Here is a 12,759-nt window from a genome sequence, read left to right on the forward strand (position 1 = left end):
TTATATATTTATGTACATTAAAGAAATGAATACCTTATTAAGGAAAATGGATAAACCTTACATGATTAAGTTATTAAATTAAATTTGCCTTAATCTCACCAAAAACAGGTTGTAGCTAATTATTTTTGCAGCTGAGAGCCTCTGTGCGATTTTCAACGGAAACAAATTTGATATAATTCAAAATTTCAAATGGTAAAGAAAGAGACTATCGTCCAAAATTATAGTGCTATACTGTGCCTGCTACAATAAATTCATAATAATGCTTATAAAATGGAAATAAATTCTTTTAATAATTTAAGAAAATTAGTGGGATCAGTGGAATCACTGCAATGAATATGCCTGAATTCATATATTTGTTCTTAGGAACAGAATAGCTTCAGTCGGAGTCGGAGTCTGGACAATTTTACCGACTCCGACTCCGACTTCACAAGCCGAAATTTCCTCCGACTCCTCGACTCCGACTCCGACTCCACAGCCCTGCTAAAGACAAAAAGTAATTGCAGACTTCAACAATTATAATCTTTACATTCTATTCTCTGTACCATATAACTCATTTCCCATACTGAGATATGTTTTGACAACGCTAAAGCAATACTATAATAATGATTAACATGTTTGTGTTACAGGGGCGCGGGTGAGAGTGACGGCACTATCTATGGGGACTATGACGAGGCAGCATGGCACGGTCAGGAGGGACACCCCCCATCAACTACCCGCTCTGTGCCTTCACCGCTCACCAGGTTGTGGACGAGTACCGCAAATACGTCACGAACAACGAAACTTTTGTATAGACAACCGATAAATGTATAAAAAATATATGATTTGACGTTGATGAATACCATGAAATGTGATTAATTACATGGACAATAAAGCCTGTAATATACTATATGAAACACACAATTTCTATTACACCTCATTTTATGAAAACTATATTTTTTATATTGCTCGTTACACAATATATTATATTTTTCCCGGGTAATTATTGATGACTAACCTACCGCAGATTTTTCATAGAAAACACTTTTAAAAATGCCACAATTTCACTGTGTTTTATAGTGGACACTCGTATTTTTGGCAAATGTGTTAAAAATTGGTTATTTCTTTAAATTTAACCTAACCTTAGTTGATAAGAAAATAAGCAGCAGAAGCGTTCTTAAAGACCTCACCAATCACATCAAAGTAACCTACCTAACCTTACCTAACTTCCTAGCCACGAGGCTCCACCCTCAAGACCCCTATATATTAAACAGAAAGAACTTACTGTACGGTATAATTTTTCTTGTGGACGTGAGAGCAGCCGCCCAGTCCAAGCGGCTTATAACGTACACCGAGGCGCTAGACTAGCCGGAGTCTTGCGGCTAGAGCCCAGCTGTAGGCATTCATAGAAAACGGGAAATTTGTATCATAACAAATGGGAAATATCTACTTTCCGGAGAAGTTGGTTATCTACTTTCCCGAAAAGTAGATAGATTTTCTACTTTTCGGGAAAGTAGATTATCGACTTTTCGGGGAAGTAGATTTTCGATTTTGGGGGAAATATTACCTAATTTTGCGAAGTAGATTATCATAGAAAACGGGAAATTTGTATCATAAAAAATGGGAAATATCTACTTTCCGGGAAAGTTGGTTATCTACTTTCCCGAAAAGTAGACAGATTTTCTACTTTTGGGAAAGTAGATTATCGACTTTTCAGGAAAGTAGATTTTCGAATTTTGGGGGAAATATTACCTAATTTTGCGAAGTAGATTATCATAGAAAACGGGAAATTTGTATCATAAAAAATGGGAAATATCTACTTTCCGGGAAAGTTGGTTATCTACTTTCCCGAAAAGTAGACAGATTTTCTACTTCTCGGGAAAGTAGATTATCGACTTTTCGGGGAAGTAGATTTTCGAATTTTGGGGGAAATATTACCTAATTTTGCGAAGTAGATTATCATAGAAAACGGGAAATTTGTATCATAAAAAATGGGAAATATCTACTTTCCGGGAAAGTTGGTTATCTACTTTCCCGAAAAGTCGATAGATTTTCAGAAAATTCCCAAAAATTTTCTAAAATTTTACAAAAATTTTCAGAAATTTTCAGAAAATTTTCCAAAATTTTCAGAAAATTCCCAAAAATTTTCCAAAATTTTCAGAAATTTTTCCAAAATTTTAGAAATTTTTCCAAAATTTTCCCAAATTTTCCGAAAAATTTCAGAAAATTCCCAAAAATTTTCCCAAATTTTCCGAAAATTTTCCCAAATTTTCCGAAAATTTTCCCAAATTTTCCAATAATTTTCCCAAATTTTCCGAAATTTTTCAGAAAATTTTCAGAAAATTCCCAAAAATTTTCAGAAATTTTCAGAAAATTGTCCAGAATTTTCCAAAAATTTCTCCCAAATTTTCCGAAAATTTCCCAAATTTTCAGAAAATTTCCCAAATTTTCAGAAAATTTTCCAAAAATTTACAGAAGTTTTCCAAAAATTTTCGAAATTTTCCAAAATTTTCCGAAATTTTCCAAAAATTATCCCAAAATTTTCCCTAATTTTCCGAATTTTTCCAAAATTTTCCAAAAAATTCCCAAAATTTTCCAAAAATTTCCGAAATTTTTCCAAAAATTTCCGAAATTTTTCCAAAATTTTCCAAAAAATTTCCCAAATTTTTCCAAAAATGTGGAAAATCTGGGGAAATTTTTGAAAAATCTGGGGAAATTTCTGAAAAATCTAGAGAATTTTTTGGAAAATCTGGGGTGTCACGATCCCACTACCCTTTAAACTTGGGGAGAGAATCCTACCCCAAGTTATTAACAAATAAAGGTACAAATAGGGAACACGGCAATAATTATCCTCACCAAAAACCTACTCAACTAAATACTTGAAAAAGTAAGAACAGTTGAAATAAGTGAATCACAAAAGGGAAGATAATTAATTAATTCAATTTATGTTCTAAAGGGAGTAATGACTAGCAAACATGAATTTAAGGGAATAAGTAAGTGTATAATAAAATAAGAGTGATGCCGGAAGGGCGAAAATATGCTGTAAGGAGTTAGACCAAACAAATATTACTTAACATTACTATATTACACAAGACATACGAAATATATATATACAACAATCACTACAAAATGATTATCCCTACCAAACAGGAGATACCTTACCACCAGGATCCCTTCCTAGGCCTAACTAAACGTGTCACTAATACCTGATACCCCTAGGGCATTGCAGAAGACTTGATAAAGCACTAGACAAGGGTCAAGGCTAGAGAACGAATGGACACGTCTAACCTATGCCACGGGTTTTTCGCTACTAGGGTGGCGTGGGTACGCCGAGGAGCGCGTCTCACGTGATCCAGACATTTGCTAGATATTTTATATAATTAATTAATACTCTCTTGATTTGAACTTAACAGAGTAAGACAATGATGCATATTAATAACATACATAAATATACAATTAACCTAAGTAACTAAGAACAATAATAATATAATAAGTACAATTAACAAATTATTAGTAGCTTGTGTGAAATGGAAGCGTGAACATCTGCCTCACGCTATGCGAGTTCCCGAGCGCCACAGGCACGTGACACCTCCCCCAAAATAGTGAGCTTGCAACTAACTGGAAGCGAAAATGGATATACAGCTACACAGTGAAAGTAACAACTAACACAATCGGTTTAAATCAATATGAAGCAAAATAATTCATAATATAAACACAAGGTACTCAATGACAATAAAAAAAAATAATAATTTGCATATAGACATAGTTACTAATTAATCAGACTCGAGAAAGTGCATCAGCCAACACGTTCTCTTTTCCGCGGATATGGGAAATGTTCAAGTTATAGGGCTGAAGTGATAGAGCCCACCTCAAAAGTCTTTGGTTGGTATGTTTCATCTTGTCAACAAAAGTAAGTGGGTTATGATCAGTGAACACTTGAATGGGATAAGCAGTGCTGCCAATATATACTTTGAAGTTTTCTAGTGCCATGATCAGTGATAAAGCCTCCTTTTCAATGGTGGCATAGTTTCCAGGGCTGTGGAGTCGAAGACAAAACCTTCGACTCCGACTCCTCAAATTTTTATGCTTCCGACTCCGACTCCGACTCCGACTCCGACTCCTTGGCCTATTTGTAACAACTATTTCTACCATCCTAATTGTAATTTGTATGTTGTAACCTGCATAGGTAAAAAGTAAAACACCGTGGCTATACTGCTACAGCTTTATTAATGATCTGGACGATATTTAAGAACTACAAAAAGATGATAGGCTTGACTTTCAAAGTTTCAATCAAAAGAAAAATAAATTTATTAAGAATTCAAGATATTAACTAGAAAACACCATTTACATGTATATCTAAAAGTTCGATCTCAGCATATGAATTTTGTTTAAGCTCATAATCTGATGTGGATCTAAATGATGATCCTACAATTCCTTTTAAAGTAAAGTTATATATTTATGTACATTAAAGAAATGAATACCTTATTAAGGAAAATGGATAAACCTTACATGATTAAGTTATTAAATTAAATTTGCCTTAATCTCACCAAAAACAGGTTGTAGCTAATTATTTTGCAGCTGAGAGCCTCTGTGCAGTTTTCAACGAAACAAAATTTGATATAATTCAAAATTTCAAATGGTAAAGAAGAGACTATCGTCCAAAATTATAGTGCTATACTGTGCCTGCTACAATAAATTCATAATAATGCTTATAAAATGGAAATAAATTCTTTTAATAATTTAAGAAAATTAGTGGGATCAGTGGAATCACTGCAATGAATATGCCTGAGTTCATATATTTGTTCTTAGGAACAGAATAGCTTCAGTCGGAGTCGGAGTCTGGACAATTTTACCGACTCCGACTCCGACTCCACAAGCCGAAATTTCCTCCGACTCCTCGACTCCGACTCCGACTCCACAGCCCTGCTAAAGACAAAAAGTAATTGCAGACTTCAACAATTATAATCTTTACATTCTATTCTCCTGTACCATATAACTCATTTCCCATACTGAGATATGTTTTGACAACGCTAAAGCAATACTATAATAATGATTAACATGTTTGTGTTACAGGGGCGCGGGTGAGAGTGACGGCACTATCTATGGGGACTATGACGAGGCAGCATGGCACGGTCAGGAGGGACACCCCCCATCAACTACCCGCTCTGTGCCTTCACCGCTCACCAGGTTATGGACGAGTACCGCAAATACGTCACGAACAACGAAACTTTTGTATAGACAACCGATAAATGTATAAAAAATATATGATTTGACGTTGATGAATACCATGAAATGTGATTAATTACATGGACAATAAAGCCTGTAATATACTATATGAAACACACAATTTCTATTACACCTCATTTTATGAAAACTATATTTTTTATATTGCTCGTTACACAATATATTATATTTTTCCCGGGTAATTATTGATGACTAACCTACCGCAGATTTTTCATAGAAAACACTTTTAAAAATGCCACAATTTCACTGTGTTTTATAGTGGACACTCGTATTTTTGGCAAATGTGTTAAAAATTGGTTATTTCTTTAAATTTAACCTAACCTTAGTTGATAAGAAAATAAGCAGCAGAAGCGTTCTTAAAGACCTCACCAATCACATCAAAGTAACCTACCTAACCTTACCTAACTTCCTAGCCACGAGGCTCCACCCTCAAGACCCCTATATATTAAACAGAAAGAACTTACTGTACGGTATAATTTTTCTTGTGGACGTGAGAGCAGCCGCCCAGTCCAAGCGGCTTATAACGTACACCGAGGCGCTAGACTAGCCGGAGTCTTGCGGCTAGAGCCCAGCTGTAGGCATTCATAGAAAACGGGAAATTTGTATCATAACAAATGGGAAATATCTACTTTCCGGGAAAGTTGGTTATCTACTTTCCCGAAAAGTAGATAGATTTTCTACTTTTCGGGAAAGTAGATTATCGACTTTTTGGGGAAGTAGATTTTCGACTTTTGGGGGAAATATTACCTAATTTTGCGAAGTAGATAATCATAGAAAACGGGAAATTTGTATCATAAAAAATGGGAAATGTCTACTTTCCGGGAAAGTTGGTTATCTACTTTCCCGAAAAGTAGACAGATTTTCTACTTTTTGGGAAAGTAGATTATCGACTTTTCAGGAAAGTAGATTTTCGAATTTTGGGGGAAATATTACCTAATTTTGCGAAGTAGATTATCATAGAAAACGGGAAATTTGTATCATAAAAAATGGGAAATATCTACTTTCCGGGAAAGTTGGTTGTCTACTTCCCGAAAAGTAGACAGATTTTCTACTTCTCGGGAAAGTAGATTATCGACTTTTCGTGGAAGTAGATTTTCGAATTTTGGGGGAAATATTACCTAATTTTGCGAAGTAGATTATCATAGAAAACGGGAAATTTGTATCATAAAAAATGGGAAATATCTACTTTCCGGGAAAGTTGGTTATCTACTTTCCCGAAAAGTCGATAGATTTTCAGAAAATTCCCAAAAATTTTCCAAAATTTTCAGAAATTTTTCCAAAATTTTAGAAATTTTTCCAAAATTTTCCCAAATTTTCCGAAAAATTTCAGAAAATTCCCAAAAATTTTCCCAAATTTTCCGAAAATTTTCCCAAATTTTCCAAAAATTTTCCCAAATTTTCCGAAATTTTTCCAAAATTTCCGAATTTTTTCAAAAATTTTCCAAAATTTTCCAAAAAATTTCTCAAATTTTCAGAAAATTTTCCAAAAATTTCCGGAATTTTTTCAAAAATTTTCCAAAAATTTTCTCAAATTCTCAGAAAATTTTCCAAAAATTTCCGAAATTTTTCCCAAATTTTCCAAAAATTTTCCGAAAATTTTCCAAAATTTTCCCAAAAATATCCAAAATTTTCCGAAAATTTTCCCAAATTTTCAATAAATTTTCAGAAAATTTCCAAAAATTTTCTGAATTTTTCCCCAAAATTTCAGAAAATTTCCAAAATTTTTCCAAAATGTTCCGAAATTTTTCCAAAATATTCCGAAATTTTTCCAAAATTTTTCCAAAATTTTCCGAAATTTTTCCAATATTTTCAGAAAATTTTCAGAAAATTCCCAAAAATTTTCGAAAATTTTCCGAAAAGTTTCCAAAATTTTCCAAAAATTTTCCCAAATTTTCAGAAAATTTTCAGAAAATTCCCAAAAATTTTCAGAAATTTTCAGAAAAATGTCCAGAATTTTCCAAAAATTTCTCCCAAATTTTCCGAAAATTTCCCAAATTTTCAGAAAATTTTCCAAAAATTTACAGAAATTTTCCAAAAATTTTCGAAATTTTCCAAAATTTTCCGAAATTTTCCAAAAATTATCCCAAAATTTTCCCTAATTTTCCGAATTTTTCCAAAATTTTCCAAAAAATTCCCAAAATTTTCCAAAAATTTCCGAAATTTTTCCAAAAATGTGGAAAATCTGGGGAAATTTTTGAAAAATCTGGGGAAATTTCTGAAAAATCTAGGGAATTTTTTGGAAAATCTGGGGTGTCACGATCCCACTACCCTTTAAACTTGGGGAGAGAATCCTACCCCAAGTTATTAACAAATAAAGGTACAAATAGGGAACACGGCAATAATTATCCTCACCAAAAACCTACTCAACTAAATACTTGAAAAAGTAAGAACAGTTGAAATAAGTGAATCACAAAAGGGAAGATAATTAATTAATTCAATTTATGTTCTAAAGGGAGTAATGACTAGCAAACATGAATTTAAGGGAATAAGTAAGTGTATAATAAAATAAGAGTGATGCCGGAAGGGCGAAAATATGCTGTAAGGAGTTAGACCAAACAAATATTACTTAACATTACTATATTACACAAGACATACGAAATATATATATACAACAATCACTACAAAATGATTATCCCTACCAAACAGGACATACCTTACCACCAGGATCCCTTCCTAGGCCTAACTAAACGTGTCACTAATACCTGATACCCCTAGGGCATTGCAGAAGACTGGATAAAGCACTAGACAAGGTTCAAGGCTAGAGAACGAATGGACACGTCTAACCTATGCCACGGTTTTTCGCTACTGGGGAAGCGTGCCCACGCGGGGAGGAGAGCGTCTCATATCACGTGATTCAGGACATTTGCTGGATATTTCATATAATTAATTAATATTACTCTTGAGTTGACTTAACAGAGTAAGACAATGATGCATATTAATAACATACATAAATATACAATTAACCTAAGTAACTAAGAACAATAATAATATAATAAGTACAATTAACAATTTATTAATAGCTTGTATGAAATGCAGGCGTGAACATATGCCTCACGCTATGCGAGTTCCCGAGCGCTCAGGCACGTGACACCTCCCCCAAAAAAGTGAGCTTACAACTAACTGGAAGCGAAAAATGGATATACAGCAACACAGTGAAAGTAATAACTAACACAATCGGTTTAAATCAATATGAAGCAAAATAATTCATAATATAAACACAAGGTACTCAATGACAATAAAAAAAAAAAATAATTTGCATATAGACATAGTTACTAATTAATCAGACTCGAGAAAGTGCATCAGCTAACACGTTCTCTTTTCCGCGGATATGGGAAATGTTCAAGTTATAGGGCTGAAGTGATGGAGCCCACCTCAAAAGTCTTTGGTTGGTATGTTTCATCTTGTCAACAAAAGTAAGTGGGTTATGATCAGTGAACACTTGAATGGGATAAGCAGTGCTGCCAATATATACTTTGAAGTTTTCTAGTGCCATGATCAGTGATAAAGCCTCCTTTTCAATGGTGGCATAGTTTCCAGGGCTGTGGAGTCGAAGACAAAACCTTCGACTCCGACTCCTCAAATTTTTATGCTTCCGACTCCGACTCCGACTCCTTGGCCTATTTGTAACAACTATTTCTACCATCCTAATTGTAATTTGTATGTTGTAACCTGCATAGGTAAAAAGTAAAACACCGTGGCTATACTGCTACAGCTTTATTAATGATCTGGACGATATTTAAGAACTACAAAAAGATGATAGGCTTGACTTTCAAAGTTTCAATCAAAAGAAAAATAAATTTATTAAGAATTCAAGATATTAACTAGAAAACACCATTTACATGTATATCTAAAAGTTCGATCTCAGCATATGAATTTTGTTTAAGCTCATAATCTGATGTGGATCTAAATGATGATCCTACAATTCCTTTTAAAGTAAAGTTATATATTTATGTACATTAAAGAAATGAATACCTTATTAAGGAAAATGGATAAACCTTACATGATTAAGTTATTAAATTAAATTTGCCTTAATCTCACCAAAAACAGGTTGTAGCTAATTGTTTTGTAGCTGAGAGCCTCTGTGCAGTTTTCAACGAAACAAAATTTGATATAATTCAAAATTTCAAATGGTAAAGAAGAGACTATCGTCCAAAATTATAGTGCTATACTGTGCCTGCTACAATAAATTCATAATAATGCTTATAAAATGGAAATAAATTCTTTTAATAATTTAAGAAAATTAGTGGGATCAGTGGAATCACTGCAATGAATATGCCTGAGTTCATATATTTGTTCTTAGGAACAGAATAGCTTCAGTCGGAGTCGGAGTCTGGACAATTTTACCGACTCTGACTCCACAAGCCGAAATTTCCTCCGACTCCGACTCCACAGCCCTGCTAAAGACAAAAAGTAATTGCAGACTTCAACAATTGTAAACTTTACATTCTATTCTCCTGTGCCATATAACTCATTTCCCATACTGAGATATGTTTTGACAACGCTAAAGCAATACTATAATAATGATTAACATGTTTGTGTTACAGGGGCGCGGGTGAGAGTGACGGCACTATCTATGGGGACTATGACGAGACAGCATGGCACGGTCAGGAGGGACACCCCTGCCCCATCAACTACCAGCTCTGTGCCTTCACCGCTCACCAGGTTATGGACGAGTACCGCAAATACGTCACGAACAACGAAACTTTTGTATAGACAACCGATAAATGTATAAAAAATATATGATTTGACGTTGATGAATACCATGAAATGTGATTAATTACATGGACAATAAAGCCTGTAATATACTATATGAAACACACAATTTCTATTACACCTCATTTTATGAAAACTATATTTTTTATATTGCTCGTTACACAATATATTATATTTTTCCCGGGTAATTATTGATGACTAACCTACCGCAGATTTTTCATAGAAAACACTTTTAAAAATGCCACAATTTCACTGTGTTTTATAGTGGACACTCGTATTTTTGGCAAATGTGTTAAAAAGTGGTTATTTCTTTAAATTTAACCTAACCTTAGTTGATAAGAAAATAAGCAGCAGAAGCGTTCTTAAAGACCTCACCAATCACATCAAAGTAACCTACCTAACCTTACCTAACTTCCTAGCCACGAGGCTCCACCCTCAAGACCCTATATATTAAACAGAAAAAACTTACTGTACGGTATAATTTTTCTTGTGGACGTGAGAGCAGCCACCCAGTCCAAGCGGCTTATAACGTACACCGAGGCGCTAGACTAGCCGGAGTCTTGCGGCTAGAGCCCAGCTGTAGGCATTCATAGAAAACGGGAAATTTGTATCATAAAAAATGGGAAATATCTACTTTCCGGGAAAGTTGGTTATCTACTTTCCCGAAAAGTAGATAGATTTTCTACTTTTCGGGAAAGTAGATTATCGACTTTTTGGGGAAGTAGATTTTCGACTTTTGGGGGAAATATTACCTAATTTTGCGAAGTAGATAATCATAGAAAACGGGAAATTTGTATCATAAAAAATGGGAAATGTCTACTTTCCGGGAAAGTTGGTTATCTACTTTCCCGAAAAGTAGACAGATTTTCTACTTTTTGGGAAAGTAGATTATCGACTTTTCAGGAAAGTAGATTTTCGAATTTTGGGGGAAATATTACCTAATTTTGCGAAGTAGATTATCATAGAAAACGGGAAATTTGAATCATAAAAAATGGGAAATATCTACTTTCCGGGAAAGTTGGTTATCTACTTCCCGAAAAGTAGACAGATTTTCTACTTCTCGGGAAAGTAGATTATCGACTTTTCGTGGAAGTAGATTTTCGAATTTTGGGGGAAATATTACCTAATTTTGCGAAGTAGATTATCATAGAAAACGGGAAATTTGTATCATAAAAAATGGGAAATATCTACTTTCCGGGAAAGTTGGTTATCTACTTTCCCGAAAAGTCGATAGATTTTCAGAAAATTCCCAAAAATTTTCTAAAATTTTACAAAAATTTTCAGAAATTTTCAGAAAATTTTCCAAAATTTTCAGAAAATTCCCAAAAATTTTCCAAAATTTCATAAATATTTCCAAAATTTTAGAAATTTTTCCAAAATTTTCCCAATTTTTCCGAAAAATTTCAGAAAATTCCCAAAAATTTTCCCAAATTTTCCGAAAATTTTCCCAAATTTTCCAAAAATTTTCCCAAATTTTCCGAAATTTTTCAGAAAATTTTCAGAAAATTCCCAAAAATTTTCAGAAATTTTCAGAAAATTTTCCAGAATTTTCCAAAAATTTCTCCCAAATTTTCCGAAAATTTCCCAAATTTTCAGAAAATTTCCCAAATTTTCAGAAAATTTTCCAAAAATTTACAGAAATTTTCCAAAAATTTTCGAAATTTTCCAAAATTTTCCGAAATTTTCCAAAAATTATCCCAAAATTTTCCCTAATTTTCCGAATTTTTCCAAAATTTTCCAAAAAATTCCCAAAATTTTCCAAAAATTTCCGAAATTTTTCCAAAAATTTCCGAAAATTTTCCAAAATTTTCCAAAAAATTTCCCAAATTTTTCCAAAAATGTGGAAAATCTGGGGAAATTTTTGAAAAATCTGGGGAAATTTCTGAAAAATCTAGGGAATTTTTTGGAAAATCTGGGGTGTCACGATCCCACTACCCTTTAAACTTGGGGAGAGAATCCTACCCCAAGTTATTAACAAATAAAGGTACAAATAGGGAACACGGCAATAATTATCCTCACCCAAAAACCTACTCCAACTAAATACTTGAAAAAGTAAGAACAGTTGAAATAAGTGAATCATAAAAGGGAAGATAATTAATTAATTCAATTTATGTTTTAAAGGGAGTAATGACTAGCAAACATGAATTTAAGGGAATAAGTAATTGTATAATAAAATAAGAGTGATGCCGGAAGGGCGAAAATATACTGTAAGGAGTTAGACCAAACAATTATTACTTAACATTACTATATTACACAAGACATACGAAATATATATATACAACAATCAATACAAAATGATTATCCCTACCAAACAGGAGATACCTTACCACCAGGATCCCTTCCTAGGCCTAACTAAATGTGTCACTAATACCTGATACCCCTAGGGCATTGCAGAAGACTTGATAAAGCACTTAGACAAAGGTCAAGGCTAGAGAACGAATAGACACGTCTAACATATGCCACGGATTTTTCGCTACTGGGGAGCGTGGCGTGGGTACGCCGTGGAGGAGCGTCTCATATCACGTGATCTAGACATTTGCTGGATATTTTATATAATTAATTAATATTACTCTTGAGTTGACTTAACAGAGTAAGACAATGATGCATATAAATTACATACATAAATATACAATTAACCTAAGTAGCTAAGAACAATAATAATATAATAAGTACAATTAACAAATTAATAGTAGCTGGTGTGAAATGGAAGCGTGAACAGATGCCTCAAGCTATGCGAGATCTCAAGCGCCACAGGCACGTGACAATATATATATATATATATATATATATATATATATACTTCATTTTTAGTCCATATAACACGCG

General features: G+C 33.5%; 1 long non-coding RNA gene across 1 annotated transcript; it reads left to right on the forward strand.

Annotated features, from left to right (window-relative positions):
* Nucleotides 1-431: 431 nt before the first annotated feature.
* Nucleotides 432-5,311, forward strand: LOC121875670. The gene is made up of 2 exons (XR_006090647.1): nucleotides 432-740; nucleotides 5,050-5,311. It is a non-coding gene; the product is annotated as an uncharacterized LOC121875670 (long non-coding RNA).
* The last annotated feature ends 7,448 nt before the right edge of the window (nucleotides 5,312-12,759 follow it).

Source organism: Homarus americanus, unplaced genomic scaffold, assembly GCF_018991925.1.
Source record: "Homarus americanus isolate GMGI-L3 unplaced genomic scaffold, GMGI_Hamer_2.0 scaffold38567, whole genome shotgun sequence".
Taxonomy (NCBI): domain Eukaryota; kingdom Metazoa; phylum Arthropoda; class Malacostraca; order Decapoda; family Nephropidae; genus Homarus; species Homarus americanus.